General features: G+C 41.0%; 1 non-coding gene and 1 pseudogene across 1 annotated transcript; both read right to left on the bottom strand.

The window, feature by feature from the left end:
* Positions 1-2622: 2622 nt before the first annotated feature.
* Positions 2623-3351, bottom strand: LOC101565282 (annotated as a pseudogene).
* Positions 3352-4050: 699 nt separating this feature from the next.
* On the bottom strand, positions 4051-4123 carry Trnam-cau. The gene has a single exon. It is a non-coding gene; the product is annotated as a tRNA-Met (tRNA).
* Positions 4124-8962: the final 4839 nt, after the last annotated feature.

The following is an 8962-nucleotide window of genomic DNA, read 5'->3' as shown; positions in this document are numbered from 1 at the left end:
CGTCTCACTCACTCCCGGGCCTGCGCTCTGGGTCTGTTCACGATCCCGCGGCTCCGGGTTGTCTCACTCCTCTATTGGTAGTTTCGAATGTTAGGTTTTTTGTTTTTTCCCTGTGGGCTCAAAAGGTACCTAAGTACATGATTACGAGTGGAAAATAGGGGACAGAAATCAGGTATTGGCAGTTTTTCCATTTTCATTTGTGTATGAGTTTTTATCTTCATGTGAGATGTGAACCATTAATGCAAGTCAAAAATGTTTCAGTTATAATATTCAAATAACGGAACTTAACAAAAAAAGGGATACGGATGAATGTCCATTTTGTATCTGTGTATTCAAAGTGGTTGGGATAGATATATAGTTACATTCTCTTAATGAATAGAGGTGTTTGTAAGTAGGATATCATGTCTGCATCTTTTACAGCAATTAACCACTAGGAAGAATGTATGCAATGTGTTAATTATTGAAACTGTCTTACCAATTTGATTTGAAACTCTCTCATTGCAATTTGTTTCTCAATAAAATTATGAAAAAAAGAAAAAATTTAAAAAAAAAGAAAAAAATGTTTCAGTGAACAAGTTTCAACACTTCAGCTTTATAACAATTATAAATAAAAATCTGTTAAATTTTTCTGGAAAACGCCAGCATTTGGGTTTTTTTCAACAAATAAATTTTTTATTGACAGCAATTAAATGGTGTTTGTAGCATTTTTATCATACAGTGTATTCCATCCAGTTACTATACTTTTCTAACTGAGTGCTCTTACAACCTAGTACATGTTTTTAATGTTGTCTGTCCTTCTGTGCTGTTCCTGTAAGTTTGCTATTAAAATACATTAAACTGTAAAAAAGAGAGAGACCGAGACGGAGAGAATAGAGAGAAGACAGACAGAGTCTCTATAAACATAAATCTACAATGGCCTTCGAGAGTGAAAGTGGCATCTGGGTGTGGTGGTGCATGCCTATAATCCCAGCACTCAGCCTTGGGAGGCTGAGGCAGGAGAATTAGTAGAAATTCAAGGCCAGCTGAGCTTCATAGCAAGAATCTGTCTTTTTTAAAAAAATGGACTTAGTAATAGCTACTAGAAATCTGAGCATCAAAGTGTAAATAATTCTGAACACATCATCTATAAATTGTGCCCCTACCTTTTACCAAAGAGGTCAAAACTCTAACCTCAGTGCCTCCAAATGTGAATGCCTTGAAGAGGTGGTTAGGTTGATATGGGACTGTTAGTGCCCTTACTTATGAAAAGTGATATCAGGGGACAGGAGAGGACGGACAGACACCACAAACGTGTGCACCACAGAAGAAAGATGTCGCAGACTCAGCATTTATATGGCCGTTTATATGCTAAGGAGAGAAGCCAAAAGAGGAAGGAAGCCTGCTAACAACTTGATCTTACATTTCTAGAGCCCAGCACTGAGAAATTTCAGGTTTAGCCTCTTTCTGGCAGCCCTAGCAAAATAATACAGAACAGAACTACATAATTAATAGGAAATATTTAGGAGAGTATATTTAGATGTAAGAGTCCATGAAGTCAAGGAGGGTTTACTTCCCTCTGAATCCTCAAAACCTAGTATAGTACCTGAAATAGGACATGTCCTCAAATATTAGGCATAGAATGAATGATGGAATGCAGCGGAAGCGATTCGAGAGAGGTTGTGCAGCAATAACGTACAGTGGTGTCCTCGCGCTTTCTGGTCTCAGGACCCTTTAGACTCTTACCTATGTATTTTATTCAACGCCTCTAGCACCTTGACCAAGAGATTATAATATAAATAAAATTATATAGATGCGTGAAAAAAATTGTGAAATAAAAAAACTTTGTAGTTTATAATCTTCCAATATTTGCCATATTAAAAAGTTAAAACTGAAAGTTTAAAAATATTTGTTGTCATAACAAAATGTTTATTAAATGTAACTATGTTTTGAAACCTTCCATGTGTAGTTTTTTGTGTGTCTTTTTTAAGACAGGGTTTCACTAGGTTGGTCTTGAACTCATTTTGTGGCCCCGGTTGGCCTCATGCTTGCAGCAATCTTTCTGCCTCAGCCTCCTGAGTGCTGGGATTATAGGCATGCACCAGCACACCTGGTTCATGTATAATTTTTAATGTATCGCTATTTAAACATTTTGAGATAGTTAACATTTAGCTAAATATCTGCTATTTGGAAATGATATTTGAGTAACAAATGCTGTGGAAAAGTTTGGTTAATTTATGCTATATTCTCTTTGTTTCTGAATAGGCTGTCCCTGAACTCATTACAGTGATATTCCTGCCTCAGTCTCTCAAGTGCTTGGATTCCAGGCATGTGCCACTGTGCCTGGCCCATGTTAAAATTCCAAAAGATACAGCTATTTAAAATATTTTGTTGATTAATTGGTAATTGAAAAATGCATATATTTTTCTTTCTGAGTAGTTTTTCAAGAAAGAAAGGTGTGATGAATGTAGCTTCTAGTCATATATCACTTTCCTAACTTATAATTATTAAAAATACCCTCATTAGGAGAGAATTAAATATCACTTGAACCAAAGGCCCAGCAAATCTGAGTTCTTTCTCCCATTTTTTGCATGTCAATTTCCAATCATCATTTTTCTGCAGTTTCCAGTCTCTCAAAAATTAATACTAGGAAAGTTCTCTAAAAGGGTTGACAGGTTTTTGAGTCTCTAAATGATTACAACATTCTGTAAATCTGCTTCTTTCAATGTGAGTGTCTCATGTAGCAATCTGAGGAAAGACAGTACTACTGCCAGGGACAACAGAGGACTTCTCTGAGATCCGTGGTATTCTTCATTGAAGTCTTTGATATGGTTTGCCTTAGGGAAAAAATGTTAAATTTCTGAGCAACACTTTCCCATTGGCTGACCTTATCTATATATTAGTGGTGGGCTCCAAGTTGTTCCATGAAACAGCAGACAAATGATCCTTGCTTTCAATTTCAACAGTCCTTGTTTTAGAAATAATTTCTGTGTAGCCCTTCCCATTCTGTGACCCTGCCCTGAAATGCGTTCAAACGTAGGCTCTGTAGATGTGCATATGTTATTTTTCTTAACTTCAATTTTAACACCCACCTCCTCCTTATTAGAAATTCTTTGTAATTCTGAAGGCAATCCCTCCCTATGAATGGAGTTCAGAAACTGCTGATTCGTACCATCTGAATAACTTCTAAGATCATCGTTGATTCTGAACCCATTTTTCAGTTGTATACTTACATCTACCTGTTTCTTCTGCTCAGTGGGGCATAAGCATCTGGCTTTTTCTGAGCCTGCTCAAAGAGACTGTCAACAAAATGTTCAGAGTTCCTTTGCCATTATTAGTAAGAGGTTGATTGGCAGATCTTGTTTCAGTAACCATGTGCAGTGGAGCAGTGGCTTCCGTGAGTGAGCTACAGTGGCTGGTGACTGCAGTGCCCCCTGGATTTTTGGGTCTCCTAATTTTTTTTTTTTTTTTTTTAGCAAACACTTCCCAGAGCTCCGTGCTTCCTCTTGCCGGAGTGAATTTATTTTCTGCAAATTCTCCGGGGCTTCCTCTGATGCTTTGCAGTCAGCCTGTTCCCTGAGCCTGGCTGTACGTCTACCTCAGCCCTCCGTCCTCAGTCTCTGGGTCTCCATCACCTCCCCGTGTCCGGCATCCGCCTTCCTTGTTTCCAGGAGAATCCCCACACAAAGCCCAGCTCCAAATGGCGGAGAGTTTTCCAGTCTTGGTTGGCTCCTGAGATCCTGAGATCCGGAGCTCAGGCCATCTCTCCATGCATGTCAGAGCCCCTCATTACCAAGGCAGAGGTGGGCACTCCGCACCGCACTCCCCCTGCTCGCTAACACCCTCTCCTGCCTCACCGCGCCCCACACCATTCCCACCCCTACCCCACCGACTCTACCCTTCCTCTTTCCTGCTCCTCTCTCTTCCCTTTCTGCTCTCCCTACCCAGCCCCCTTTTGCCCCTTCCCCGTAGCCAGAAAAGCTGAAGGAAGTCTCCAGAACCTGCCACCGAGCAGTTGTTACCTTATTCTGGAAGGGTGAGAGCTCCCGCGGGAGAAGAGAACCGGCAAAAACCTGCCCTCTCTGAGGCTCGAACTCAGGACCTTCAGATTATGAGACTGACGCGCTGCCCGCTGCGCTAAGAGGGCTACAGCACCTTCTCTATTACGGAGAAAAAATTCAGTGAGAATGACATGAGAGGAACACTAAATGAAGTTCAATTTCCACGAAGGTTTCATAACAAGACACAGAAAAACCCGATTTAAAAAACATAATTTTTTGAAGGAGACAATGTGACAAAGATGAAATATAGTGGGAGATCTTGTGAAATTCACTTTAGCTGTACCTCTTTGTTTAAGGAGGAAAACAAAAGATACAGAATTGCAAAACAAAATGATAGGAAACTATCAATGGTTATTATTTTGCATATTGTTATCTTCAAAGTAGTTGTTCAGATTATAAGATATAGGCATGCAGAACTGATCAAACAATTAAGCATTAACTGTTCCTTTCAATGAACTAGTAGCAATTAGTAGAACAATTATTTTAGCTATCTTGTGTATCTATCTTCCATCCCCTCCTTTTCTCTTTCCCCATCCTAGTTCTTTACCTTTGAGCAGTTTCTTTTCCTTTCGCCATATCTATTGTAACTTTTGGATCTTATTTACTCTTTTAGTTTCTTATACTGGGGAAACTATGGTGTTTATACATGCAAGTCTGGTTTGTTTCACTTATGAAGCATGGTCTCTACGTGCATCCATTTACCTATGAAAGCCTTGAGTTTGTTTTCCTTTATAGCTGAGCAGTACTCCATTATGTAAAAATACCACATCTTTTAAATGTATTCCTCGGTTGATGGATATTTGGGTTGTTTCCAAGTTTTAGCTATTACAAATTGTGCTACTATAAACATGGGTGTTACATATATTGCTGTGGTATGATGTTTTCATTTCTTCTAGGAAAATACTGAAAGGGGAATAGCTGGGTCGAATGGGACCTCTAATCCTAGTTTTTACAGAAATCTCCACACTGATTTCCACACTGATTATACATAAAAGAGAAAGTTGTTCAATCCCTGGCGTGCAGAGCCAGCCCCGCCACCAGGGCACACTGAGACCACAACTGAGACTGGGTGTGGTAGCACACACCTGTAATCCTAGCACTTGGGAGGCTGAGATCAGGAGAATCAGTATGAGTCAGATCTACATAGTGAGCACCTGTAGACCCTATACTAAGTATATTTAAAAAAACAAAACAAAAAAAAAAAACACCCCAAAGTACAAAGTTGTGGGGTATCTAGAAATGCCAGGAGCCTCCAGCGGGTGTAGAAAATGAGAGACCCTGGAGGTGTGGTCTCCATGGGAAACCATGAAAAGGTCTTGGCAGAAGCCATGGATGTGCTCGATGGTTGCTGATACAAGAAGTTTGGAGGTCATCAGCAGGGGAAATCAGTGTACATTACACAAGCAAGCACAAGAAACAGCAAACCACCCAAGCCAGAGAAGGGAGGTGTGGAGTCCTCTACCCAGTACACCAGGGCCAAGCCCTGCTCACAAGAGAACACCTCTTCACCACCATCCAGTTTCCCTCCTGATGTCCTAGAGATAAAGACAGCCCAGCCCGGAGCCCTTTCTCTCTTTATGGAAGCCCTGGTTTCTTGATGACCCATTATCAGCTTCCCAAGACAAAAACTAACAGTCCCTGGGTGAGAAAAAGATCAGTGGCTGGAAAATAATTTTTAAAGGACTTTGGACCTAGGTGAGAGCATGGGCTTCATCTCAAATGAACCAAAGAATGATCTTAAGAAAAGTTAGAGAATGAAGGTGCTGGTGTCAGTCTTTTCCTGGAACTGAGTATCTGTTAGAATATTGAATATAAAGTAATTATTTCTCTTTGTCCTGAAAGAATGGTCAAGTGTTGTTTTCCCCTCAGACAAGAATTAATTCCCATAATTCCTAATTCATGTCCTATAAATTCAACATATTTGACCTTTGTATTTTGTCTACCTCCAGCCTTCTTCTTGCGTCTAAGTATCCTTATAAATCCTGATCTTACTTCCCTCTCACCTTTTGTGGAAGTGTCAGTATGGTTCCCAGATTTACTTGTTCATAGTAGCAAATTCTTGGGTTTCCCAGAGAATGTACAGGATTTCCAGAGGCTACACACAGAACTTTCCTTCTATAGGGCGCAGGAAACTTTGGAGGGGCTGAGGAAGAGAGAACTTGAAGATTTTAAGAGAGACAGAGAGAGAGGGAGAGAGACAGACAGACAGACAGACAGACAGACAGACAGACAGACAGACAGACTAATCTTGAGTCTGGAGATTTGTTCCTGATGCACTTTACTGAGCACTTGGCAATGTGGAAGAGGCCAATGATCCATACAGAACATCAATACAGCTGCAGCATGTAAGATTATAAGCGATTACTGTGGTGTAGCTCTGTTTTGCATGATGAGTATGAGTTAATACAGGTAATATGCATTAGCATAGTTTGTAGTATGAAAAACTACTGTATGTGGAGGACCACCTGATGATTCTCCTTGAAAGAACAATTGTCTCCGTTTTGGCTAAACTTGGTCCTGTTACCATGTATTGATAGGTACAGAGCTGGCTAGAACATTTCCTCATCCCTTCAATTGGATTTAAGCAATGCAAATCCAACTAGCCAAGGTGCTGATGTTAGTTGTTAAAGCAATGGGACAGGTCTGGAAAGCCCTACCTACAGCTCCCAAATAATATGTGAGAGCTAGGCCATGTGTAGCTATGCTGTCCACTGAGCTCAAGACTCAAAATAAGAGACTGTGACTTCTCAAGACATAAAAAATTAGGGGTCGGGGAGATGGCTCAGTGGAATAAGTGCTTCCCTGGCAAGCACAAAGGTCTGAGTTCAATGCCCAGTACTGAGGCACCTATCCCAAAACATCAGGTACTGCCTCAAGATTATCCTGTCTGTCTGTCTCTCCCTCTCTCAGGCCTCCCACCTAGCTCAGTTCATAGCATTCTCCTACTTCCGGACATCCTCACAGTCTCTCATCCCCAAGCCACTTCCCTCTTCACAAATTAATAAAACTGGAGTGTGGCCCTAGGTGGAGGCCTTTGTCCCAGTTAGCACCATTCTAGCTTCCCTTAGGGTCCTTTTGGCTCTCCACAACTACAAAATGCCTTGTGTCTTTATTCTCGCCATGCATTTCACTAGAAGTGGTAGATGGGAATTAACTCACTAGAATTCCAATAAATTTTCCATAGGATTACAAATGTGGACTTTCCTGGACCGAGAAAATGTCCAAAAGGGGCTTTTTATAACCACAGACCTCATTGATCTTCTAACCAAAAGGGAAAACATGCAGGTTATAGTGCCTCCTCTGGGGTGTTCTCCTGCCATCTTTTCCCACCTCACCCCATTTCTCCACTGGGCCTTGCCTTCTGCCTTCTCCCTCTCCTGTGGCAATTCCCAAGGTCAACAGAGCAGTTCTTCCCTTTACTACTGTGGTGGAGACTACATTAGATCACTTATCCCAGAGTTGCAGTGGATTCCAAATCTGTTTCTCACCCAGGCAGATGTCTCATTTAAGATTGGGACACAGTCATTTTTTTTTTTTTAATTTTTTTGACACAGTCATTTTTTAATGAGTCATCAGGTGGAGATTTTTCTCAATATTTATGGAATGAAGAAATGCTATACAAGTGATTTAGGCGACTCAAAGGGGGGGTGCGGTTTCAGATCAGTGAAGATTGGACAAAGGATAAGAGGCTCAAGCCCACATGTGACACATAGGCATCTCCACCCATAAGCATCCTGGAGAAGTGGTCCTGGCAGAGCCACAGGGTACATCTTCAGAGGGGCTGAGGATGCAGATATTTAGCCACTGGTCTTCCTGGAAGCAGGGAGTTTGGGATACTTTTCGGGCCCTCTTTCATGGTCCCAGTTTATAAGGAGTGTATATATTAAAAACAAAATGGGACAGACAGCTTATATGGGACACAATCAATAAAGCTGTTCTTCACTTGATCTTAACCCAAAGGCTGAGAAATGAGAAAGCTTTTTCTATTCTGATCAATATAGGGCAGTGCTGAGAGGACTTGAGTGGTGTCAGAGACAGATCTGGGCTGATGAAAGAAAGAGAAGGATAAAGAGGAGACGGAGCTTAACAGCAAGGCCAGGGACCTGCAGAGGCTCACTGAAGCCAACATGCACAAAGATTAAACACTTTGTTCAGTGTTTTAAGCTCTGTTTGCCCAACTGAACTCAATGTCATGTGATGTGTGATTAATACAAAACCTCAAGGAGTTTCTTCAAATAGTGGCTAGTGTGGGAAATTCAAAGACATTCTTTAATGTGGTTCATCCCAGAAGTTAGATCTCGTTCTCAATTCATTTTGGACATAGTCTACAGGGAGATTAATAGACAGGTGAAAGGGCCCCCTCTTTACGAAGACATCGTTGACCACTTGAGTTAAAAGGCTGTATGCCTGTAATCCCACTTCTGGGGAGGCTGAAAACAGGAGGATCACTATGAGTCCAAGCTGATAGTGAGATCCTGTCCCAAATACGTAAAGTGGAACAAACAACAACAACAACAACCAAACGCTGGCTCCCATGTCTCTTGTTTTCAAATTATGTCCTTGCTTTGTCTTCTTGCTTAATATCTGGTCAACTCTCAGGTAATCTATAGACGAAAATCACATTTTTTTTTTTGAGGCAGGGTCTCACTGCGTAATTTATGCTGGCCTTTAATTCACTTATGTAGTCCAAGCTGGCCTCAAACTCATGGGAATCCTCCTGCCTTACCCTCCTGAGTGCTGGGATTACAGACATGTGTTGCCAAGTCCAGCCTGCATGAATTTTATTTTTTTCCCATAATTTTATTGAGAAACAAATAGCAATGAGACGGTTTCAAATCAAATTGGTAGGACAGTTTCAATAATTAACACATTGCATACATTCTTCCTAGTGGTTAATTGCTGTACAAGATGCGGACATGATATCC

Source organism: Octodon degus, unplaced genomic scaffold (genome assembly GCF_000260255.1).
Source record: "Octodon degus isolate 3935 unplaced genomic scaffold, OctDeg1.0 scaffold00119, whole genome shotgun sequence".
Classification (NCBI taxonomy): domain Eukaryota; kingdom Metazoa; phylum Chordata; class Mammalia; order Rodentia; family Octodontidae; genus Octodon; species Octodon degus.
This window is presented reverse-complemented; position numbering and strand designations above follow the sequence as displayed.